Raw genomic sequence first — 26892 nt, 5'->3', positions numbered from 1 at the left:
AAAAGATGATCAACACTGCCAATCATCGGAGAAGGCAAATCAAAACCGCAGTGAGATACACCTCACACTTGTCAAAATGGCTATCATCAAAAAGTCTACAAATAGTAAATGCTGGTAAGGACATGTACATCTCACCCCAGTACATTGTTAGTGGTGTAAATTGGCATAGCCACCGGAAAACATTATGGAGGTTTCTCAAAAAATTAAGAAGAGAACCACCATGTGACCCAGAAATTCCAGTGCTGGGTATATATCTGAAGAAAATGAAAACACTAACTGGAAATGATACCTGCACCCCAGTATTCATGGCAGTGTCATTTACAAGAGCCAAGATATGGAAGCAAACTGAATGCCTGTCAACAGAGAAATGGATAAGGAAGATGTGATACACACACACACACACACACACACACACACTACTTGGCCATAAAAAAAGAATGAAATTCTGCCATTTGCAACAATGTGGATGGACTTGGAGGGTATTATGCCAGTGAAATAACTCAAACATGGAAAGACAATTACTTTGTTATCACTTATATGTAGAATCTAAAAAATAAAACAAATGTGTCTAACAAAACAGAAACAGACTTACAGATAGAGAGAACTAGTGGTTACCAGTAGGAAGAGGGAAGGGGGAGGGGGAGGTAGGCTATACAATTAAGAGATACAAACTATTGTGTATAAAGTGAATGAACAACAAGGATATACTGTACAGCACAGGGAAATATAGTCTTTTTTTGGTAATAACTTTAAATGGAATATAATCTCTAAAAATATTGAATCACTATGTTGTACACCTGAAACTAAGATAATATTGTAAATCAACTGTTCTTCAATTTAAAAAAAAAATCTGATAATTTGTTTCCACTGTCTTAACCCACAGAGGAAATTTCTATTTTACCTCTTTGGAACACCAAGGAAGGTTTTTTTTAGCGGTCTACTGGCTTAAGTACAGAAAGGAAAAGATAAGATTTTCTCTCACTTTATTATGTTTGTACAGAGTTTCAGAAAATAGGAAGAAATAAGAAAGGAGCTGGAACCAGAGATATAAAGAGTTTTCCCTGTTTGTTCCTGGTTCCCTAGCTGAGACTGATGCTCCCACAGGTTTGGCCTCAGGTGTTAGGAAGGCTTTGGTGATTGAGGATTCCTGGAGATAGGGGGGGAAACAGAAGATGGGGATGTACACATCTTGAGTCTCCTATGATTACTATTTGTGCAGTCTCATTTTATACTCATGGTATGATGTTGATAGCAATGATTTTTATTTATTATTTGTCAGACTCTATGCTAAGTTTAACGCACATTAACTTCCATAATCGCCGGGATCACTTTAGGAATGTTTATTCATTGTAAACATTCTAATTTTATTTATTTATTTATTTTTGCTTTTTAGGGCTCCCAGGCCAGGGGTCGAATTGGAGCTGCAGCTGCCAGCCTACACCACAGCCATAGCAACGCCAGATCTGAGCCTTGTCTGCGACCTACACAAGAGCTCATGGCAACACCGGATCCCTAACTTACTAAGCGGGGCCAGGGATGTAACCTACATCCTCAAGGATACTAGGAAAGTTCATTGCTGCTGAACCACAGCGGACACTCCAATTCTGATTTTAGAAGTAATGGAAATGAAGCATGAGGATATTAAGTAATTTGTTCAAAGTGACATGGCTGAGTCTGCCTGGGGCTGGGGTTCAGACTATGCAGCCTGATTCTAGAACATAGGCTTTTAGGCATCAGATTCTCTGGACCTGGGGTGGGGAGGAGCAACTATAATGATAAGCACATTTTTAGAAGTGCAAGAATTGAGAATAGAAAGAATAAATAATTTGCCTATGATAAATAGTAAAATTGGGACTCTAGCCTTTACCTGGTTTCAACCCTGCTACATGAAGCGACCTCTAGGTGCTCAAAATCAGACAAGCTTACAATTAAGAGCCAGAAATAATCTCGGAGATTATACCATTTCAAAGCACAGACCCTCATTTTACAAATAATCTATAATCACGAACATCTCTAACCTCAACCAATCAGATGTCAGTTCGACCTAGCACAGCAACGTTATATAGCAAAGGAGAGTTACTGTTTGAAATGTTACTTCTCTTTTAAAGAAGTCATGAGGGATCCAATGCTTGATGGCAACGCAGCCCTTCATTGAAAATTCAAGGGCCTCATTGTTTCCCTGCAACAGGAAGACAACTTGGAAAGGATTCTCTAGACACTGAGCCCATTGTAGGAAGCTGTGCGACCCAAAGATTTTCATGAGCATGAACTTGCCCTTTGAGATCAAAGCCGATTGTCTTCTGAGAGGTGTCCAGTGGGCCATCCTCTGAAAAGTGACCCACTGTTCAGCACAGCTCTTTCCAGGACACTGAATTGGAGCCAGCTGGTGCCTGGAACGTACCTTGTATGTCACTTTCTGATCTCTGAAGGCCAACTGTATGTGATTAAGCCTAACAGACACAGAGCTTGTGTTAAGCCCAGGATGTCGCTTGGTGAGTGAATAGCAATTGACTTGAAAATTGGGCAAATGGATTGAGTTTCTTCTCTCAGTCTCCCTCTTTCTCTCTTCTTTTTAATAGAGCAAGATTAAATTCAGGGGGCTAGTCATATCAGTGCTTGCTATTTCTGAGAAGGATACTCTCGTGGCAATAGTACCTCAGAATACTAACTGGGCTTTGAGTAGGATGAGATTTTTATCCAGACACGTGTGACACCCAGTGAGGATGGCAGCAAATGGCACCAAGTGAAAGTGTGTTTTAATCTTTTGGCATTTCCTTTATACTGACCAAATAAGGCAAAGGCATTTCTCTCTCTCTCTCTCTCTCTTTTTTTTAAGCTCTTGCTTTTTCTCAAAATTACTCTCACGTTGGAATCACCTTGAAAATTAAAAAAAAAAAAAGAAAACACTGATGCCACTGATTCTACCCCACATATTTTAAGTTAATTGGTAAAGTGTGAATTTACCCTTTAGGTTATCAATTTAATTTAATTGGTAAATCATACAGAGTCTTTACACTGCACTGAGAACAGGGATTTTTAAAGCCCCTGAAGCAATTCTAATGCACAGCACAGTCTGCAAACCACTGGGAACCATTTTTAAGCCCAATCACTCTGATGAGGCTCCAGCTGCAAGCATGTTTTACACTATGCTTGCAGAGTATAATAAACATCACAGTGCAAACTCTTACACCCTAGAACCCTGGGCTGCTTGGGGACAATCTTTGAAAAAGTTTGAATTTGTAAACTGATAATAGATATAATTCCATGGGCTCCATATGGTTCCTGTTATGCTGAGGGAACTATACACATTTGCCTTGCCCCAGGATAAAAAGATAAAGAACAGATGTGGATAATTTTTATCATACTTGTAGTGAACAATAATAGAAAAATAAGAAAGAAAAGGGGCAGTGAGAAAAGTAAAACACATGAATATAAAACTCAAATCCATCATTCTAGGTTATATCTTTGTATATAAAAAATCCAATTGTGGAGTTCCCATCATGGCTCAGTGGTTAAGGAATCTGACTAGCATCCATGAGGATGTGGGTTTGATCCCTGCCCTTCCTCAGTGGGTTAAGGAACCGGCATTGCCATGAGCTGCGGTGTAGTTTGCAGACAAGGCTTGGATCTGGAGTTGCTGTGGCTCTGGAGGAGGCCTGTGGCTACAGCTCTGATTCAACCCTTAGCCTGGCAACCTCCATATGCCGCAGATGTGGCCCTAGAAAGCAAAAAAAAAAAAAAAAAAAAAAAAAAAAAAAAAAAAAAAAAAAAGAAAAGAAAAGAAAAAAAGAAAAAGAAGTAAAAATCCAATTGTATAATAGATAAGAAATAACTGTGTCATACAATTCTCCATTTCTTAGGAAGGTGGTCTCCACAATGATGAGAAACAATATTAAAACTGGGGGATGTTAACAGAATACTCTTAAGTGATTGATGACGATGGTAACTGAAATTTATAAATAGTTTTCCATGCAGCCTTAAAAATTTTTAAAAAGATTTTATGATATTCATAAAATGATTTGGGGAAAGTGTCCTCTTTCTATGGGCTGCAATAATTTCTGTATTATTAGAATATTTGTTCCTTGAATACTTAGCTAATTTTACCATTTTACCATGAAACCATTTAATTCTAGATTTCTTCTTCTTCTTTTTTTTTTTTTTTTTTTTTTTTTGTCTTTTAAGGCCTGCACCTGTGGCATATGGAAGGTCCCAGGCTAGGCGTCAAATTGGAGCTGTAGCTGCCGGCTTACACCACAGTCACAGCAATGCAGGATCTGAGCCATGTCTTAGACCTAAACCACAGCTCATGGCAATGCCGGATCCTTAACCCACTGAGCCAGGCCAGGGATTGAGCATGCAATCTCATGGCTCCTAGTCGAATTCGTTTCTGCCGCACCATGACGGAAACTCCAAATCTTAGAGATTTTTGAAGGAAGATTTTTAAATATTGATTCAATTCTTTAAATATTTATTCTAAGTTTATTTTTCTGGAAATTTCTTTTCATTTAAATATTCAAATCTACTGGTCTAAAGTTGTTCTAATAACTATTACTTTTTAAAAAGACTTGTTTTTTCTATTAGAGAAGTGCACAGGAAATTGAGTAGAAGGTAAAGATTTTCTCCACATACCCCCTCCACACATGAGTAGCCTCCTCTCTTATCACCATCCTGCACCGCCTGCAACCCCCAGTGATACATTTGTTGCACTTGATGAACCTACATTGACAGATCATTTACATTACATTAAGGTTGACTTTTGGTGTTGTCTTCATGTGGTCAAGACTATAGTGACTCTGGTCTGTGGGCTGGAAAAAAGTATAAATGACATGCATCCACCATTATAGTATCATACGGACTATTTACACTGTCCTAAAATTCTTCTGTACCTCACCTATCCATTCATCCCTCCCCCTGACCCTGGTAACCACTGGTCATTTTACTGTCTCCATAGTTTTACTTCCTCCAAAATGCCATTTGGATGGGACCATAAAGTATGTAGCCTTTTCAGACTGGTTTCTTTCACTTAGTAATAGGCATGCCTTTTCCTCCATGTCTTTTCATGGGTTGATAGCTCATTTCTTTTTAGCTCTGAATAATATTCCATCATCTAGATGTATCATTTTTTAATTTATTCACCTACTGAAGAACATCTTGGTTGCTTTCAAGTTTTGGTAATCATGATTAAAGCTGCTATAAACAACCATGTGTAGGTTTTTGCATGGACATACGTTTTCAGCACTTTTAGGTAGATACCAAGGAGATGATTGTTGGGTCATGTGGTAAGAGTATGTTTCATTTTGTAAAAAGCCACCTGTCTTCCAAAGTGGCTGCACTATTTTGCATTCCCACAAGCAATGAACGAGAGTTACTGTGTTCTACATGCTTATCAGCATTTGGTGTTGTCAGTGATCTGGGTTTTGGTTATTCTAACAGGTGTATAGCAGGACTTGTGGTGGTTTTAATCTGAATTTCTTTAATGATATACCATGGAACATCTTTTCATATACTTAGTTGCCATCAGTTAATCTTCTTTGGTGAGGGGTCCCTTAAGGGGTTGCCATTTTTTTTTTTGAGAAATATTTTTTCTCTGTGCTTTAGTTCATAGTGTCTCTTGTGATGTGCTCAATTATCTGATCTTTCTTTTTTCAATGTATAATCTTTTGATTGATTTTTCTTCTGATTATGGTTTGCAGTTCCTTGCTTCTTTGTATGCCTGGTTATTTTTGATTGGATGGCAGACATGCTGGATATTTTTGGATTCCTTTAAATATTCTTCATCTTTTATCTGAGATGCTGTGGAGTTACTTGCAGACAGTTCGATTTTAATTCGTGTTAGGAAGGACCAGAGCAGTGTTTAATCCAGTGCTAATTATCCCCACCTCTGAATATTCTCCCCAAAGCTAAATGAATTATGTTGTTTTTTGCACTGATCACTAACTACCCTATTAAATGCATAAAGGAAAACCTCTATAGATTTCTGGAGTTCTCTATCTATGCAACTTCCCTCTTTGTTTGCTTCCCAGTAAACTCCAGCACCTTAGCCTATCAGGATGTTTAGCTTTGGCTCTTCAACCCTGAGGCCCATTCTATGCTTTTCATCCCCATGCAGTAGCCTGGAATCTCTTGCAAGGCACAAATATGCAACAATCCTAGGCCTTATCTTATTTTTCCTATGTCTCTTAGGGATCACTGTCTTTTGTTGTTGATATCCAATGTTGATAACTATTATTTTATATTTTTTCTGTTGTGTTTGCTTGTTGTTTCAGGTGCTCTTGCAAATCCTGTTCCTCATACTCTGTCTTGGTGGTGAGTGGAAGTCCAATCTTCTTTTTTAGAAAAATAATGAACTTTTGTTCAATTTTATCAGAGATTTTGCATTTTTATTGATATTTTCAAATACCCTACAATTTGCTTTGCTTGGGTCTCTTTATGGTATGTTTATTTATAAATATGTTCTTTGTATATTTGTTTTCTGTTATTGATTTCCACTCATTTATCATTATCTCCTTTCAACTGGTCCGGTAGCTTTACACAGATACAAAACATAAACTCATGGAATTCTTACCCAGATTAACCCCAGGGCAGAATAGTCACTCAACAGAGAGTAACTCAGCTCAGAGTAACTCAGGTGGCTCTTCTCTGGCATATAGCATAAATAGGCTCACCTCCAGGCCTGAGGGAATTTCTTGCAGAGCAATAAAGTACAGTATGACAATGCTAATCAAGTGTGCTCACTCCTGAAGGAATGAAGAAACATGGAAACTCCACATATCAAGTGCTCCAAGCTGCAAAGATCCTACCATAGATGAAGTTCCTTAACAAGGAATTGTATGACAGCAGGTGTTCATGTGGATGGGGTTATGTTCAGTCACAGAGAAATACAGGGTTGGATCAAGTGAGAATGGAAACCGGGAGCTGGTGAATTTTCAAGGAAACCAGAATTAACCCTACACTCTACCGTGCCTTGGGCTAAGGGATGAACACACAAAAAAACCATTGCTCCAGGAACTTGGAAGGTGGAGAATTGGGTCATTGGAAGCCAGGGTGATCAAGAAAGTCTTCATTATGTGAATGAAAAAATATATATATATGTTTTTGTCTTGTCTTTTTGCCATTTCTAGGGCTGCGTCTGTGGCATATGGAGGTTCCCAGGCAAGGGGTCTAATCGGAGCTGTAGCCACCAGCCTACACCAGAGCCACTGCAACTCAGGATCTGAGCCACGTCTGTGACCTACACCACAGCTCACGGCAACACCGGATCCTTAACCCACTAAGCAAGGCCAGGGATCAAACCCGAAACCTCATGGTTCCTAGTTGGATTCGTTAACCACTGAGCCGTGACGGGAACTCCTGAATGGAAATATCTTGAAACTAGTACTGAATCGAACATTTATTAACTCAATATTTGAATTTCTTTTGGACCATTTTTCAAGAAAACAGCCCCTAATACCAACGTCATGAGTGTTTATGCTTTTTTTTTTTTTTTCCTGGATTTTTTTCTCACAGATTTCTGTAAGATAACATTCCCAGGCCCTGTGGCATAGACTCTGTTTCCTAATACAAATATCGAATAGCTACTAATTGTGTTTTCAGAACCTAATGCTTGCAGAAAAACTGCCTATATCTTCCCTTTTCTACACAGATTAAAGAGTCTGGGATTGATTCTTTGGATAGAGAAGGCCACTAAAGATCCATAATCAGGCAAAGTCCACATAATTCTGTGCCATTAAATCAAGCTGACAAAGTCACATGTCATATGACCTTCACTCAACAATAGGAAGCTGTGTTTGTTCCTTTCCCATTCATGGCAAAAGTCCTGGATAAGCCAAATGTGCTGCCATGTGCTGCAGGAGGTACTGTGATAAATATGGCCACCTCAAGGTCATGGTCTTGAGAGGAAGTCTTATAAACCAAAAAAAATCTAGCAAAGGCCTGTTTTTGTTGTATTTACTTGAATGGCCTAGATAGTTATGGAGATCTATCTGTGGTGATGCATCAGACAGAGGCACTATAGATAATGGGATCCTCAAAATGATATTTCCATTGATGTTAAATCTGTATTTTTTTTATGGCCATACCCAGGGCATATGGAAGTTCCTCAGCCAGGATTGAAGCCGAGCCACAGCTGCAATCTACTCGGCAGCTGCAGCAAAACCAGATCCTTTAACCCACTGCATGAGGCCAGAGATCGAACCTGCACCTCTGAAGTGACCCATGTTGTTTTAGTTGGATTCTCAACCTACTGAGCTACAGTGGGAACTCCAATGTTAAATCTTAGTGTTAAATGAGCTATAACAACTAGGAATGGCCACCCTGGTTGGTCTTTACAAAGCCCCTGCACTTAAATGAATAGGACTTGAATTATGGAAGATCTGGAAAGAAAATCAATACTACAAGTAGAGAAGAAAGTGTTGGACTATTTCTTTATGATATTCTGATCATTTAATTGTTATACAGATCAGTGAAATGTAGTAAAACAATTCTAAGGAAATGAGAACTCTATTGTCTAAGTCACATGCTGTGTGTATTTATTTCACTGTTTATGTACCAATCTATGATACTTATTGAATATTCACTTTGTACCAAAGAATGTGCTAAGTGTTTTGTATATACTGTCTCCCCGAAGACTTGTAGCAACCCCATGATACAGGTATGGTCAGCATACTTATTTTATAGAAGAGAAAAATTAATGCTTTCAGTAACTTCAGGATCAGGATTAGATAACTTCTAATCTATAATAGAAAACTCAAAAACTTCAGGATTTAAATGTGGAAAGGTAGCCTTAATTTTGGCTGGTTGCACTGTTCTCACCACACAGCTGTCATGTATGAATCACAGACATAGATATCTTCAGCCAGAGAAAGTGTCAGTGTTTCCAGCCACTAAAGGTAAATCAGATCACCTTTGTAGTAGCATTTCTGAAAGAAAAAAAGTATATAAATTAACAGAAAGCTAATCACTTCCATTATAACATATAAATAAACACTGAAAAATTATGTCTATTTTTTGTCAATGAAAAAAAAAAAAGATAGAAACCTGCAAGATCGTGAAATAGGAAGACCCTGAGCTCATCTCCCAAGAGACCTATCAATGAGAAAGGTAGAAAAAGCACAGACAATGCTTGAAAATGAAGCACAGAGAGTCCCAAACAAGATGAATCCAAAGAGATCCATTCCAAGACACACTGTAATCAAAATGGCAAAAAATTAAAAATAAAGAGAAAAATCTTAAAAACAACTAGTTACATACAAGGAAACTACCATAAGACTGTCAGCTGAATTTTCAGAAGAAACTTTTCAGACCAGAGGGGAGTAGCATGATGTATTTAAAGTGATTAAAAGAAAAAAAAACTGTAACCAAGAACATTCTTCAAAAATTTCATTTAGATTTGAAGAAGCAAAGAATTACACAGCCAAGCAAAAGCTAAGAGTTCAACACCACTATACCAGCTTTACAGGAAATATTAAAGGGACTTCTCTAAGTAAAATCATCTATAGCCAGAATAACCTGTTAAACAAAAATATGAAAAAATATAATGTCAAAAACAGTAAACATGGAGGAGGAGGTAGTAAAAATTCAGGTTTTTAGATTCATTTAAACTTAAGAGATTGGCAACTGAAAATGATCATATATATACAAATCTCAAGATAACCAAAAATCTATAATATAAACACACACAAAAAAGAGAGAGGAATTCAAACATAACACTAAAGATAGTCATCATATCACAGGGAAAGAGAGTAAAAGATGAAGAAAGGAACAAAAATAAACTGTAAAAACAACCCCAAACAATTAACAAAATAGCATTAAGCACATACCTGTAAATAATTAATAATTATGTAACAAGAATGTAAATAGACTAAATCTTCCAATGAAAAAACATTAAGTGTCTGATACAAAAATATGATCTATATGTGAATTAGATGCCCCTGAGGATTCAGGTTCAATTCCTGGCCTCACTTAGTGGGTTAAGGATCTGACATTGCTGCAAGCTGCAGCACAGGTCACAGATGCAGCTTGAATCCAGTGTCGCCTTGGCGATGGCATATGCCTGCAGCTGCAGCTCTGATTTGACTCCCTAGCCCAAATACCACAGGTGTAGCCATTAAAAAAAAAAAAAAAAAAAGAACCACCATGCAATATGGTAATTTTTTTTTTCTGAGTGTTTCTGGGTATTTTTCCAAAGAAAACAAAAACAGCAGTTCAAAAAGATATTCACCCCTATGTTCATTGCAGCATTATTTACAGTAGCCAGGATACAGCAATCAAAGTGTCCAGTGAAAGACAAATGGGTACAGAAGTTGTGATATGTGTATATAATGGAATACTACTCAGCCATAAAGAAGAATGAAATCTTGCCATTTGCAACAACATGCATGAATCTAGAGGGCATGGTGCTAAGTGAAATAAGTCAGATAGAGGAAGACAATTACTACATGATTTCCCTTATATATAAAAACTAAAAAACAAAACAAATGAACAAGCAAAACAAACTGGTTGATATAGGGAATAAACAGTTGTTTGCCAGAGGGGAGGTGTTTGAGGGATTGACTAAAACAGTTGAGGGAAATTACGATCCAGTTAAAAAATAAATGGATTATAGACTGGAAATGCAAAGCATGGGGAATATAGTCAGTAATATTGTAATATATCTGTATTATGACAGCTGGTAACTAGACTTAACTGTGGTAACCCTTTCGTGATGGAAAGAAATAGAGAATCACTGTATTGTGCACCTGAACTAACTCACATAGTGTTGAAAGTCAATTCTTTTTTCTTTTTTTTTTTGTTTTAGGGCTGCACCTGCAGCATATAGAAGTTCCCAGGCTAGGGGTCAAATCAATGCTGCAGCTGCCAGCCTACACCACAGCCACAGCAAGGCCAGATCTGAGCCATGTCTGTGACCTACTAAAACAGCTCATGGCAATGCCAAATCCTTTACCCACTGAGCGAGGCCAGGGATGGAACCCTCATCCTCATGGATACAGTCAAGCTTGTTACTGCTGAGACACAATGGAAACTCCACTTATTCTTAAATAAAACTATTAATTAATATTTTTAAAAGATACAGACCTAACCAGTAATGACATATATGCACCTACATATGTATGTGTATATTTGTGTAAACTTATGGTGTATATATGTACACTATATATTTGTGTAAACTTATAGTATATATGTGTAAACTATATTTGTGTAAATTTATAGTGTTTGTGTAAACTTACAGTGTATAGATGTATAGTATATTGTGTAAACTTATGTGTGTATATATATATATATATATATATATATATATATATATAGTTCATTTAGGGTATAGAAAAATAGTTAAGACCATATATAGACCATCATAAATTGTCAACTATTTATCTTCTAAATTTACCACAATGCCTGAAGATTTAAGAAATATAATTTTAAAGATAGGTTTAAAAGCACAGAGCAGTGTTTTCTCTATGTGGTATCCATACATATAAACACATACATGTACATACATGCATAAACATACATATTTTATGATTCTCTGGGAAGTAAAGGGGGTATTTACTTTACTTGTGGGCTGTTCCATGTCAGTACGTATGGATGTGGCTGCTACTGATGGGGAAGAATTTCAGTTCAGATGTGGCCCTTCCATGAACAAAACTTCCTCCCCCATCCCCCACCCCGGAACAAAACGAATTCCTTTTCTGAACACTTTGTTGGTGTCTCTAAAACAGACCTTTCATGCTGGCTCACATACAGCCCACTGTGCCCACGACTCTCCCCTTTCTGGACCTAAGCAAGGTTAGGGGACCTTTGCCTGGAGTTCCTGTCCTCGCTTGAACGTGCAGGCTGCTCAACAGACACAACATGGGCTTGAATGTTTCTTTCCAAGTGAACCCAATAAGAATGCATTTTTAGAGTTCCCATCATGGCTCAGCGGGTAACAATCTTGACTAGTATTCATGAGGACTCGGGTTTGATCCCTGGCCTTGCTCAGTGGGTTAAGGATCCGGCATAGCCATGAGCTGTGGCGTAGGTCGCAGACATGGCTGGGATCCTGCATTGCTGTGGCTGTGGTGTAGTCTGGCAGCTCCAGCTCTGATTTGACCCCTAGCCTGGAAACTTCCATATGCCGTGGGTGTGGCCCTACAAAGACCAAAAAAAAAAAAAAAAAAAAAAAAACACATTTTTTTGCTTACTACTGATTTCTCTTTGAGATGGAGTCTTTGTTAACGTATCTAGATTTTTAGAGAATGGGGGGTATGTGCCAAAATGGGTACATTCACTTTCTATTTTTTATTTACTTAAAGTTTTCATTTATTTTCAGGCAAGTGGGTTCAATAGATGACTTCCTGCGGTGAGAGGCTAAGAGAGTGGGAGGAATGTCATTTTTCAGTCGACAGAAATAAGAGGTAAATCAATCTGGTGCCCACATGCTCCGTGAATGCTGGCAGCCAGCCAGAGTTCAGGTCTCAATTAAGCAGATTAAGGCCAAAGAAAGCACAACGCCAAACCCAGGCAAATTACCAAAAATTGCTGTTATTCCAGCATTCCGACACACTGGATTTCTGAATATAAACTGTCCCCCCAAAATATTGTGGGTTGAGACTGAGGATGGCAAACCCTCTAGCTGCCTCCAAATCTATCTGCTTGAATTTCAGATACGCAAGCACCCATCTAAGGCTTCTTCCTACCTACCAGGCAGGAGGGTCCCTGAGACTTTGTGTGTGTGTGTTGTGTGTGTGTGTGTGCGCGCGCAGGCGCGCGCACTCGCACTGCAGATTCATCATGTCAAAAGCAGTACTTGCTCTGCAGTCCTCGTTAGAATAACCACATCACACAACGGTTTCTTTCTAAATAAACAGACCAGGAGAGCTGGCCGATAAGGCTCTTATATGGATACGCCAGGCCAAACTCAATCAGCAGCCCCTGAATCACACAGACAAGCAGTCTTCTCTGCTGGCTGGCTTGGGGGACCATACCATCCATCCTGTGCACAGGACCCCATAATTGTATCTCATTCCTGACTCCTGCAAAATAATGACTCCCCCCCTCCTCCCATGGTTTGCAAAACACATGGGGAGGAAATAGCAGATCTGAGCCAACTGGCCCAAGAATTCTAACCAGATGATGGAAAGAATGTTTTGTCAAAGTAAGAGTTCTTTGAATTTTTAAGAACCTTGTATGATTGAATAAACAGTCTTTTCAAGATAAAGTCCAATATGGAGCCAGAGGGACCATCTGCCATTATTTCTATAGCATTTTGCCAATTCTTTTCTTTTGGGTTAGCCAGAGAAGCATACAAACTATAACATTCCTTCTTAGTCCCCTCCCCCTACTTTCCTTTTGGACAAGAGTATAAAAGAGTTTCCTCTTTAAGCAAAATAGTAAATGACATAATCGAAGAAAAAAACTGCCTTGTCAAACTGCATGGTGTTTTCAACTTTATGAAATAACCCTTCCCAAAAAAGTGATTTTAAGAAGTCTATTAACCTACCATTGGATGCTGGCTAGTGTCTAGCTCCCCGGATCAGTGGCCCCTTTTATTTGTTTTGATGTTATGGTGTGTTTTTGGTGTGTTTTTGTCCACACCAATCCCTTCAAACCAGGAAGGACTCTTCAGAGGTTGGTGCTTTTGGACCAGACTCTGGACAGGGAGGGCACCCGGCTGTACCCTGAGCATGTCCTTTGGAACCTCAGAAGGTGATTAGTTTTCCTGCTTTCTGGAGAATGTCTACAGGAACAAACATGCAGTTTGTCTGTTTGGGCAAATCCTTCCTCCTGACCTCTGCCCAATATCCACCCCAGATGTCCATAGTCTCTGTAGGTCAGTCCTGCTGGGGACAAAGCGCCATACTTCATGATTATCTTCATTTCAAGAACTGTTCTTTCCTTTATTGTAGGTAGTTGAAAGCAGGTAGATAATTTCATAACAAGACTGATTCTTATCAGGCTAAGAATGACTGAAACCAGTCTGAGGATTACCCCTTCGAGTCATTTGTTCCTACTTGCAGAATAGAGATATGTATTTCTTTGAGCATTTCATTTGTTTGAACATGAAACATGATCTATTCTTTCTCTGTGTGTCATACCTTAGGTCCCAATTTTATGTTTATTTATTTATTTATTTATTGTCTTTTTAGGGCCACCTGTGGCATTTGGAGGTTCCCAGGCTAGGGGTCCGATTGGAGCTACAGCTGCCAGCCTATGCCAGAGCCACAGCAACGTGGGATCTGAGCCGTGTCTGTGACATATACCATAGCTCTTGGCAAAGCTGGATCCTTAACGCACTGAGTGAGGCCAGGGATCAAACCTGTGTCCTCGTGGATGCTAGTCGGGTTCATTAACTGCTGAGCCATGACTCCTAGGTCCCAATTTTACATATGGAATATATCATCACAATGATATTAATCCCAAAGTGTAACTCTTTATTGATATTCTAAGGACTGTGATTTAAAGAAGACCCCTCCAAACCCCCAGATCTTACCATATTGGAAACTGATGACTCAGATCATCCTATAATAGTCCTATATCTAAACCAGGACCAAGGGCTCTAAGCCTTCCTGAGGAGTCTTTGAAAGATGCCCCCTTTGCACGGGTGATAGAGCAGAGTGGCTTAATATCAGAGGGCATGTTCTAGAGAGCAAGATCAATAAGTGCATAATGAATTCCATATAACCCATTCTCTTCTCTGCTTGGTCAAAAATTTCTTTTTTAAAAATTTTTTAGGAGTTTCCGTCTTGGCGCAGTGGTTAACGAATCCGACTAGGAACCATGAGGTTGCGGGTTCGATCCCTGGCCCCACTCAGTGGGTTAAGGATCCGGCGTTGCCGTGAGCTGTGGTAAAGGTCACAGACACAGCTTGGATCTGGCGTTGCTGTGGCTCTGGGGTAGGTCTCCGATTAGACCCCTAGCCTGGGAACCTCCATATGTCTCGGGTGTGGCCCTAGAAAAGACAAAAAAAATAAATTTTTTTTTACATCTTTAAAAAAATGTTTATTATAATTGATTTGCAATGTTCTGTCAATTTCTGCTGCATTGCAAAGTGACTCAGCTCTACATTCATATACATTCTTTTTTCACATTATCCTCCAACACGTCCCATCACAAGTGATCAGATATAGTTCCCTGTGCTACACAGCAGGACCTCATTGCTTATCCACTCCAAATGCAAGTTTGCATCTATGAACCCCAAACCCCCAGTCCCTCCCAGTCCCTCCTCCTCCCTCTTGGTAACCACAGGTCTGTCTACCATTTGATCCTCCATCGGGAAGTGAATACAGAAGAGATACACTGAGGTAGCTCTTGGCATAGGAAGGGGCTTTCAGAGGACTCTTACAGCTTGTGCGGCTGTAGGACCATTGAAAACAACAGTTAATGTTGGGATAAAATGAGCTGGCGAAAACCTAAAGGCAAGGGACTATATAGCATGAATTTAGGAGTTAAATACCTCAGAGATCTAAATGGCTTTCCTGGTGGAAAATTCATTTATCTTGACCTAAGACAGGAAGTAAGGAGGAGACAGCAGCCACCAAGCAGAAGAAAACTTTAAACATTTGCAGAGAGAAAGTCCATGTGTTCCAGGTGCCTCTAGTGTAAACATTTCAGAAAAAGTTCCCGAAGTTTGATGGGGCTCATGTGTGTCAGTGGAACTGTGCCCTTCCTCCATCTTCGCAGAGCCAGTAAAACCCAACGCAGGTCACCATGCTGGGTGAACTCCTATGGGGAGGAAAAGGGAGCAGATAGAACCAGGGAAACGGAGTGGTACCTCCAGGTATTATTTTCAAGAACATCTTATAATGGGATGGACACCTTATAATGGGATGGACATCTTCAGTGAGGGTCAAAGATGGGGAGCAAATAGCACTGAGAAGAAAGATCCATTAATTAATTAATTTACTTATTTATTTTGCTTTTAAGGGCCACACTTGCTGCATATGGAGGTTCCCAGGCCAGAGGTCAATCGGAACTTTAGCTGCCATCTTATGCCACAGCCATAGCAATGCAGGATCCAGGCCACATCTGAGACCTACATCACAGCTCACGGCAACGCCAGATCCTTAACCTGCTGAATGAGGCCAGGGGTCGAATCCACATCCCCATGGTTACTAGTTGGGTTCGTTACCCCTGAGCCACAATGAGAACTCCAGATCCACAGATTAGAGGAGAAAATTTTGACTTGGAATTCCCAGCCTTGCTCCCCAGTATTTCAAAAGGCCTTTCCTGGTGTTGTCTATCACTACTGTGAAAGTTCAAGTTTTTTGCAAAGTTACTGATGCATCACATACCATGAGGTCTGTGCTCTTTAACTCCCAAGATAATTATTCCCCTCAAAGGAAGGAAGTCATTAGTAGAAATAATTTCTTTTTTTTTCTTTTTATGGACACACCTGTGGCATGTGGAAGTTCCCGGGCTAGAGGTCGAATCGGACGTACATTTGGGGCCTATGCTACAACCACAGTAATGGATCCTTAACACACTGTGTGAGGTCAGGGATCAAACCTACATCCTCACAGAGACAACGTTGGGTCCTTAACCCGGTGAACTGCAACGGGAGCTCCTAGAAAACTTTTAATGTTATTGGATAGCCAATTTGCATTATCCCTTCTGAATTGGTCTGAAGCTCTTGGCAGGAGCTCTATAAAGAGTAAATATAGATTGAAACTCGATTTTTTTTCTCAATAATCTAGAAAGATGATGGGCTGTAAATGTGCTGCAAATGTCCCTTCTCTTCCTAGGACCTATGAAATCTCTCTCCCCATCTCAGGCCATCTGGTGTTTGCATTAAACTTTCATGTGTTTTTTCACTCACAAGACCAGGTCCTCACCCACACTCACTCATGCCAGGAATTTCATCTCAGCAATGCTTTGTCCAGCCCTTCCTCTCCTTCTTTCACGTGTTTCTTGAAGCACCATGATTTCTCTGGTGCTTGTTTTTATTTTTTTTTATTTCAATTTTAAATTTTTTTTTTTTTTTTTGGCCGGTGCCTGTAGTACATGGAAGGTCCCAGGCCAGGGATCGAACTGGTGCCACAGCTGCAACTCCAGCCACTGCAGTGACAACATCAGATCCTTAACCTGTGGAGCCACGCAAGAACTCCCCTCTGGTGCTTTTTTAATGAAAGCTTTTTTTTTTTCTCCCTGTCTTTTTTCTTCTGTAAAACTGCTGGATTTGAAATCAACCATTGTATATAAGTGGGGTACATATATTATTCATTCATTCATGGGTATTGGTTGTGTTTGCATGCATGGTTTGGATGGCCTTTGTGTAATTATTCTCTACTATTTGAGTCAATAATGTCCATGTTCAGTTGTAAACTATTTACAGGTAGAAAGCATATTCTCTAGCAAGTAGTTTTCAAAATGAGAGTATAGATACAGGCATAGGTCTGCTATATAGATATAGATATGGGCTTAGGTATAGATATATAGATATATAGATATAAGTATAGATATATAGACATAGGCATAGGTGTAGATATTTAGATTTAGATATGGATATAGGCATAGGTATAATACATAGATATAGATATATCCCCTAAGAAGCAGAAAGAAAATACTGGAGCTTGTAAATGTTTATATACATGTACAAAAACGCACTTGTATATATTTTATACATTCATTACATATATGTATGTTCATATGCAAATATACATATAGCACTCAAAAAATTAATAGCACTCTTAATAGCCCTCTTTTAAAAATCGTGCATCTATTTCGAAACTTCAAGTTTTTTGTTTGTTTTTTGGTGCAGTTTTGTAAGTATAATTTCTTGATGTTGAAAATGTTTTTCTGCTTGGAGCACATGATCACACAGTGGAGATGCATTTACGCCATCGTGAAGAAACCATAGCTGAGTGCCGTTTGTTAAGGAACCAGTGGTGCTGACAATGATGTTCACTTATTGCCTGCTCTTTGATACTTTAAAAAAATTGGGTCCAATTCTAATGTGAATTTGGCTGCAACAAAGGCAGCAAGTCCTCAAAAAGGAGCTCTTTAGTTGATGGTTAAAAGTCCTGTTTTTTTGTCGGTAAAGGGATGATAAAAGGAGGCTGCCCCTTGGGTCATGTCATGGAGGTTTAAAAGTCCCTGGGAAGAGAAGAAAGACGACCTCTTAATAATTTGATTGGACACTTACATGTGGAATCTAAAATATGACACAGATGGACCTATCTACAGAACAGAAACAGACTCACAGACGTGGGGAGCACACTTGTGGCTGCCAAGGGAGGGAGTAGGATGGACTGGGAGTTAGGGATTCATAAATGCAAACTATTATGTTTAGAATGGAGAAGCAATGAGGTCCTGCTGTACAGCACAGGGAACTATATCTAATCACCTGTGATAGAACATGATGAAAGATAATATGAGAAAAAGAATGTATATCTGTGTATGACTGGGTCACTTAGCGGTATAGAGGAATTCGAAAGAACGTTGTAAATCAACTCTAATAAAAATTAAAAAAAATAATTTGATTGGAAATCTGGAGTCAGTGTACAAGCACACACGAAAAAGCCTTGAAAAGAACCAACATAAAAATATTAACTGTATGGTGAGATTAGAGGTGATTTCATTTGTTTCCTTTAAGTACAAATTCTCGACAATAAGCATGTCTTTTTTTAAACCAAAAAAAAAAAATGCAATGTTAAAATATGCACGCTAACCTGAACACAATAAAATACTTTTAAATAAGTATGTCCTCATGCACACAAAAAGTCTAAACAAATCGAGGTTGCCAGAAATCACAAAAGATGATTTTATTCAAATTAAAGATGTGAGCAATTACTGTCTCATTTTCAGATATTCACAGAATGAAACAGTAGGACCAATTCACGTTTGTGGATGAGGGATGATGATAGGATTGTGTTCTCTGTGTCAGTTGTTTCTCTCTGACCAAGATGACAATTTCCAGAATACCTACTTCTCCATTTCTCTTGCCTTTTATTTTTCCATGGCTGCAAGTTCCTGTAATTACGGGAAAAATTCTTTCCTGGAGCAGTGGCTCCGAGATTAGCCAGTTTGGAGCCAACCTGAATATTCCCAGTGGGTGCTAATAGTCTTCTTTGTAGGAACACAGTTTTCAGGACAGATTCAGTGCTGCTCTGAGCCTTAAAACAGCTGGAAAATGCATGACTGGACATGCATTAGATCTGACAGCATGTGAATCCACTGTTAAATAGTACTTAATACCTATCTGATTTTCTTTTTTTGCATTTTCATTTTCTTGTCCTTAAATAATCACCACAGTATGGAATAGCCGTTATGAATTCCTGACGTGCAACTCAAAATTCTTAATTCTAAAGATCCATGTGATTGCTTGGATAAACAAATGCCAAAGTTCAAGAGTGGGTCAGAAGTTGGGTATTGTCTTTATTTTTGAAGTGCTCTATCTTTAAAGAGCTCACATTTGTTCTTGAACTGTCTGAATTCAAGATGAAGGGACAAAATTCTCCCCGAATTAAGTCCTCTTGCAACTTGGTGATGTATACTTATTTAGGGAAACATGAGAGTGCCCTTTTGTTAATTTTATTTTATGTATTTTTGATTTTTTATTTTTTGTCTTTTTAGGGCCACACCTGCAGCATATGGAAGTTCCCAGCTGTGTTTGTGACCTACACTACAGCTCAGGAAAACACCTGATCCTTAACCCACTAAGCAAGGCCAGGGATTGAACCAGCATCCTCGTGGATACTAGTCAGGTTCATAACCCCCCGCTGAGATACAATGGGAATTCCCCATTTTGTTAATTTTATAACCTTAATCTATACTTCAACATTTAACAAATACGGTTTTGTTAATGACCATTTTTAGTCATTCATTCATTCATTCATTCATCTATTCATTCATTCTAACCTCTCTGGATTACACCAGGGAAAAAAACAAACAAAAATGTCCATGTGGAGCTTCAATTCCAGTGCATGAAGAATAAACATCATAAATAAGTAACATATACAGTATGTTAGGTCCTATGGAAAAAACAGAGAGAGACAGAGGAGATCCGGAGAAGGCAGATGCTAACTTTAGATGACGGCTGGGGGGACGGAGATCTGGGTCCGTCTCACTGAGAAAGGGATTTTTAGAGAAAGACTTGCAAAAGGAAAGTGGGTTGGTTCAGAGAAGGGCATGGCCCAGGCAGACAGAATAAAGGGTGCCAGAGTCCTAAGGAGGTGGGGAGAAAGAGAGAGGGGACAGGTCCAGGACAACAGCGGAGCTCTAGAGAGTGGGCAATGGGTCTGGGGTGGAGGATGAAATCAGGAGAGCAAGGGGGTACAGATTACGTAGGGGCTTCTAGGCCTCCAGGGAGATTTTGACTTTTCCTTTGAAATGGGAGCCATTGTGGGGCTTTAAAAGGAGGGCTGATTTGATGTGCTTTCCAGAGACCGCCCTGGCTGCCATGTTGAGACTAGCTTGCCATGGATAAGAGAAGAATCAAGAAGACCAGGTAAGAAGCAATCGAGGTGCTTCTGGTGTGAGGTGCTTCTGGTGTAAAGTGCTTAGCTGGGGTGGCAGCAGAGAAAGGGGTGGGAGTGGTCAGCCTGAGTCCACTCTGGCACATGGCACTGACGGAGCTTGCTGATGGTGGGAGGTGGGTGTGAGGGGAAGAGAGGAGACAAAGATGAAGTCATCCAAGGACTAGTGGGCTGAGCAATGGGAAGGGTGGAGTTGCCATCCACTGAGTTTGTATTTCTCTGTTTCTGGAACTCAGTGGTAAACTTCTGGCAGACAGGAACCAGCGTCTTGTGTATTCTGTAACCTTCATACAAACATGATCAAAATTATGCTAAATGTAAAATGAAGTTTAAAGTTCCCCTTATAGGGTCTTTTCTGGCCCACAGAGGGGTCTCAACGTTGACCTTGGGGCCAGCCAACCAATGATCGCTCTCCTTTCCATGCTGTGTGGAACCCACTTGCTCCTCTGGTGGTGACTTTTGGATGGCCACGGGGGTAGGTTTCTGCCTATCTAGTCAAACTATTATTTAACCCTTCATATGGGTCCAGGTACTTTCCTGAACAGGAGAATTTCTAGAGAGAGGGATGGAGGCGGAGGGTGGGAAATCAGCTCTCATCCCCTTTAACCATCTTGTTCTCTTCTTGCTGCAAGACTCCAACAAGGTGAACTTAACCCAGAGGATACAAGGAAAACATTTTTGAAGCTTTTTATAGGGCCGGTTCAGTAATGTAAATGTCTGCTTCTGTCCAGGGATAAACAATAGGGAGTAATTGGTACCGATGCAGCAAACCAGAGTCCCAGGCAATTGCTGCTGTGTAGAACTGGAGGTGCAATAAACCAGGCATGTGTGTGAGCCTATTGCAGCCCAGGAACCCCTCCTTCCCCAGCCCTGGCCTGAGCATCAGAGAAGTCCCTTTAAGACCTTCCCTTTCTTCTCATTGTCCTGTTCTTCCCAGAGTCCTCTCTTGGATCCATTCATTGTTGGTGCTCCTTATGCACCATCCTGCATTATTTCCACATTCTTACACCCCCTTAAGAAGTACCTGGGTCCTAGATACTTTCAAGCCTCTATGTCTTGCCAACTGTTTCTGTAAGTGCTGCAGGTGTTTGTCTATTGCTATCAAGTGCATACCGTAAGTTAAAGATACTTTATTGCTACAAAATGTTAACCATCATCTGAGCCTTCAGCAAGTTACAGTAGTAATATCAATGATCGCTGATCACAGATCACCTTAGCAAATATAATAATAATGAAAAAGTTTGAGAATTACCGAAATGTAACACAGAGACACCTAGCGAGCCACTGCTGTAGGAAAAAATGGCACTAATAAACTCGCTGGATGCCACAGCGTTGCCATAAACCTTCAATTTATAAAATTCAATATTGTCAAAGTGTAATAAAATGAGGTATGCCTGTATTTCAACAGTGCTTCTCCTTTAGGGTCTTTCCTTGTAAATTACTGAAACCTCTAGGGGTTCAACCCAAAGGTTCTCACTTAGATTATTTACATAAAGATGTTCATAATCCCATGGAATAACAAATCTTTATTACAAAATTGAGTCTCGTGTTTAGGAATCTTTGGAGAAGGAAGTTTAAATACCAAGAAAGATATATTAAGAAATAAATTGTGGGAAGATCGAGGGAAATTGAGGGGAAAAAAATCCACTGATGAGCATATTTCAATAGAGCTTTGACCTACTGGTAGCTCATCTCTGCACAGCCTCTTCCCATAGCCCTTCCTACATGAGCGCCTCCTCCAGGAAGTGGGGCTGTTTGTTATCAAGCACGTCCATGTGTTCTTTCTCAGTAAACCAAAAGATTTCCAATTTATCGGAGGGATTTCAACTCTAGCAAAATGTTCAGTGTCCCCAAAGCTATTCAATACTCTTCATTATTCTTATAACGATCAGTAGAACACCCTCATTTATGTTTATATTTTTCCAAAGATAAAAATTGGAGCAATTGGAGGAGGGGGAGAGATTCATGGATACAAATGGCTTGATCTTTTCACCTGTTTCACTGGCTCTTTTTTTGAATGTTGACTTAATTTTATACATCTAGGTATTCCCACTTCACCCATTTTGTGGGTGCTTCAGGTGGCCCAAATAGGAAGGGCCTATTTATCGATTTTTTCTTCTGTGAATGTGGCCACTGTCCTCTTAGCCTGTGAACATAAGGTCTGCCGTCCTCTTGCTCTTACTGGTGGGGCATGGGGGAGGGGTTGTACCCTGAAGAGGCAAAAATCATTTCAAATCCCCTGAAGACCAAAATATCAAGAATTAGAGGGCAATGTAATGGCTGGGAGAGGGAAGAAAGGACAGAAGCAAATAGTTGACAGGTCTCTAAAATTTTAATTTTCAGCCCAAAGAATTTCTTGAAAGGCACCTTTGAGGGGGAGGGCTCATTGATTTTCTTTTCTTTTTTTTTGACTTTTTAGGGCCGCACATGTGGTATATGGAAGTTCCCAGACTAGGGGTGGAATCAGAACTGTAGCTGCTTGCCTACAACCACAGTCAAGCAATGCCAGATCCAAACTGTGTCTGTGACCTACACGGCAATTCACAGCAACACTGGATCCTTAACCCACTGAGCGAGGCCAGGGATCGAACCCATATCCTCATGGATCCTAGTTGGCTTCATTACTGCTGAGCTTCAAAGGACACTCTCACTGATTTTTTAAAAATTTCCGTAGTTTCTTTCCAAGTCCTGCTTCTGTGACTGCTGCTGGATGTCAACTCACAAGCGCAAAAGAGGTCACCAAGGTTCCCAAGGCTTTTCAGAGAACAAAAGGGAACCTGCTTCACACTGATAAATGACTTGCCTTAGCACCTGTAAGTCTGTTTCACATTTCACGTCAACCTTTCTTCATGGGCTGATAACAGCAACTGAAAATGAATCCTGACAGCCTGTTGTGATTTCACAGTATCCAGCAGGAAAGCCCAGCTTAATTGTGAGCATATGATTTTTTTTCTTTCAAGCACTGAATTTTCTATTGAGTCCACTGCTCTGATAAAATCTACTTATTTAGCAGTTGCTAATCATTGGGGCATTCATTCTTTTTCTCCCATGATTCTAGCAAGTTGGAGTTTGCTTTCTAACAAGCCACTGAACTGCTCCAAGAAAAAAAAAAAAAGCTGTTGGAATACCAAACAAAGGCCCCTGTGCTGCAGTCTTGCAGGAAGGCAATTCCAGTGGTGTCTAGTTTCAGGCCAGAATACGAAGGTCATAATTTCAGGCCATCGATGGCTCTCCCAGATGTCTTTGGTCAAGTTAATCACAGTTTGCCTGAAGGTTGAGTTTTCAGGTAATCCATCCTGGTGTAATTGTAAACCAAGAGCTCCTTCTAGCTGAAAGTTGGGAGTTTTTAGCTCAGCCTCAGCCTGGGGACAGTTCCCACAGGGCCCCTAGCCTCTATCTTTTTAGTTTTGCCACTGAAGCTGGTTCAGACTCTGGCACAAATGTTGGAAGAAACTCAAGAAGTTACATATCAAGGGAGCACGTGAATATACCATGTCAGCAGGAACAGACCCAAAGTTCTGAGGGCTCAGTGAGACTTAGCCCTGCCTTGGTCTCTCTACAACCCAAGGTGTTCATCCTAAATGATACAGAATGGACGCCCCCAGGAGAGTCCTCAGCCAACCCCACCAGGGAGCCCGCTGACTGCTCTTGTTGCTGAAGATGAAAAGGCACATCTTGTTCCCTTGGGCTTTCCTTCCTCCCCCTCCCCCCACAGCCCTTCTTAAGACAGTGTCATTTTTATCCAGCCTGAAGTTAATCTTTTCCTTGATTCACATTTAATTCCTATTTAGATGAGAAAACCTGACATTGAAGAAATAAACTCTACTCTACCCTGGAGTGTTTCTGTCCTTATTGCTCAAAATGCTACTCATTGGAATCTGATAAAATATATACAAAAATGTTATTCACATGCACAAATACAAACATACCTTTTATTGTATGTTCAGGATACACATCATTTCATAAATCATGTGCTATTACTATCCTTTTTTTAACAGTTGAGGAAATATTAAGTTTAAATAAAACATTGTCTAAACCACCTAGGTGACCATCAACAGATGCATGGATAAAGAAGATGCATATACTATTCACAATAGCCAAGACATGGAAACAACCTAAATGTCCATTGACAGATGGATGGATTAAAAAGATGTGGTATATATACACAGTGGAATACTACTCAGCCATAAAAAGAACAAAATAATGCCATTTGCAGCAACATGGATAGAACTAGAGACTCTCATACTAAGTGAAGTAAGTCAGAAAAAGAAGGACAAATAACATATGATATCAATTCTATCTGGAATCTAATGTACTGTACAAATGCCCCTTTCCACAGAAAAGAAACTCAAGGACTTGGAGAACAGACTCGTGGTTGCCAAGGGAGAGAGGAGGGAGTGGGGTGGACTGGGAATCTGGAGTTAATAGATGCAAACTATTGCCTTTGGAATGAATAAGCGATGAGATCCTGCTGTATAGCACTGGGAACTGTATTTGGTCACTTATGATGGAGGATAATGTGAGAAAAAGAATGTATATATGTATGTGCGACTGGGTCTCTTTGCTGTACTGTAGCAAATTGACAGAACACTGTAAACTGGCTATAATGGAAAAAATAAAAATAAAAAATAAACAATAAGTAAAAATAAAAAATAAAAATCATTTAAAAATAAAAAAATAAAAAAGAAGATATGTACACACACACACACACACACACACACACACACACACAAAAGGAATACTACTCGGTGGTAACAAAAGAATGAAATTTTTGCCCCTTGTAACAACCTGAATGGACTTGGAGGGCATTTTGCTTGAGGGTATCCCCCATCACTTACCTGTAGAAGCTAAAAAAATACAAGCTAGCTAATACAACAAAAAAGAAGCAGACTCGGATATAACTAGTGGTTACCAGTGGAGAGGGGCAGGGAGGGGTAATGTAGGGGTGAGGGGGTGGGAGGTACAAACTACTGGGTGTAAGACAAGCTCAAGGATGTAGTGTACAATGTGCAGAATAGAGCCACTATTTTGTTATCACTGTAAATGAAAAGTAACCTTTAAACATTGTATAAAACTAAAAACTAAAAAAAAAAAAAGAGAGAGAGAGAGAGAAGCCATGTGCACATCATGCAGGACCTTCTCAATGACATGTGCACAGTTAGGATTTAGACCCCAATTTTGATAAATTTTTTTATCAAAATTTCCACGTGTGGGTCCCCGCAGCAGTGAGCTGGTATTTTTAATTCTCTGAGCTCCTTCCTTATCACACACCAGCTGGGAAGCTCTGTTGGAGGGCTTACATGATGCCCTGGCGATGATGTGCCTCCAGGAGCTCTGGCCAGTCTTGCATCATTGGGGAAGGGTGGCTTGGTTTCCTGGCAACCTGAACTTTCCAGTGGTCTCTCTGATAGCCAGGGCAAAGTGAAGGGATTGGGTGGTAGGGGGAATAAGAGCCTGGCTTTCCTTTTTTACCTGTTGTTTCAGGCATAGCTCTAGATATGTGTATAAGAGACTCAACATCGGTGGTTTCTGAAGCCTCAAATCCATGTTACACTCTGCTCAGAAGGACACAGCAGTGACAGTCACAGTGTAAAAGGATATCAGAACTGGAGTACCTGTCGTGGTGCAGTGGTTAATGAATCCAACTAGGAACCATGAGTTTGCAGGTTCGATCCCTGGCCTTGCTCAGTGGGTTAAGGATCTGGCGTTGCCATGAGCAGTGGTGTAGGTCACAGATGCAGCTTGGTTCTGGTGTTGCTGTGGCTCTGGCGTAGGCCGGCAGCTACAGCTCCGATTCGACCCCTAGACTGAGAACCTCCATATGCCGTAGGAGTGGCCCTAGAAAAGCCAAAAAAAAAAAAAAAAAAAAAAAAAGATATCAGAACTGAGGCAGTCATCTCTGTCTCCCCGATTAAGAAAAGCATTTTTTTTTTTTTTTGGTCTTTTTAGAACAGCCCTCATGGCACATGGATGTTCCCAAGCTAGGGTTGAATTGGAGCTGCAGCTGCCAGCCTACCCCACAGCCACAGCCACACCAGATCTGAGCCTTGTCTGCGACCTTCACCACAGGTCACAGCAATGCAGGATCCTCGACCCACTAAGCGAGGCCAGGGATCAAACCTGAGTCCTCATGGATACCAGTCGGGTTCTTTACTGCTGAACCCAAAACGAACTCCTGAAAAGGAATTTTCATTGCTCACTTAGGATGATGCAAACAATCACAGCAAGATAGAGAGTTGTCTTTTTAGCGAAAATATTCTAGTCAGTGCTGTCTCTGGTATAGCTCCTCTCTCTGAATCTCTTTTTAAAATTCTCTCCTTGTATAGTTGGGAGCAAGGGACCAAAAAGGGTTCATGCATGGCGTGAAGGATGGACTAAAGCCACCACTGAGAATAAAGGAACCCCCAGTTCTCAGTCCTCTCTCCTTCCTTCACTTGAGTAG

The 26892-nt window shown here is 40.1% G+C and overlaps 1 long non-coding RNA gene across 3 annotated transcripts in view; it reads left to right on the top strand.

Annotated features, from left to right (window-relative positions):
- LOC106505126 overlaps positions 1–24560 on the top strand; it is a 56844-nt gene extending 32284 nt beyond the window's left edge. For 2 of the 3 annotated variants that reach the window (XR_002336304.1, XR_002336303.1), the window contains exons 5-7: positions 6267–6306; positions 12308–12392; positions 20358–24560. This is a non-coding gene — a long non-coding RNA (uncharacterized LOC106505126). The remainder of the gene's footprint in view (positions 1–6266; positions 6307–12307; positions 12393–20357) is intronic. The other variant, XR_001299235.2, reaches the window with a different exon arrangement.

This window comes from Sus scrofa, chromosome 10 (genome assembly GCF_000003025.6).
Source record: "Sus scrofa isolate TJ Tabasco breed Duroc chromosome 10, Sscrofa11.1, whole genome shotgun sequence".
Lineage (NCBI taxonomy): Eukaryota > Metazoa > Chordata > Mammalia > Artiodactyla > Suidae > Sus > Sus scrofa.
This window is presented reverse-complemented; position numbering and strand designations above follow the sequence as displayed.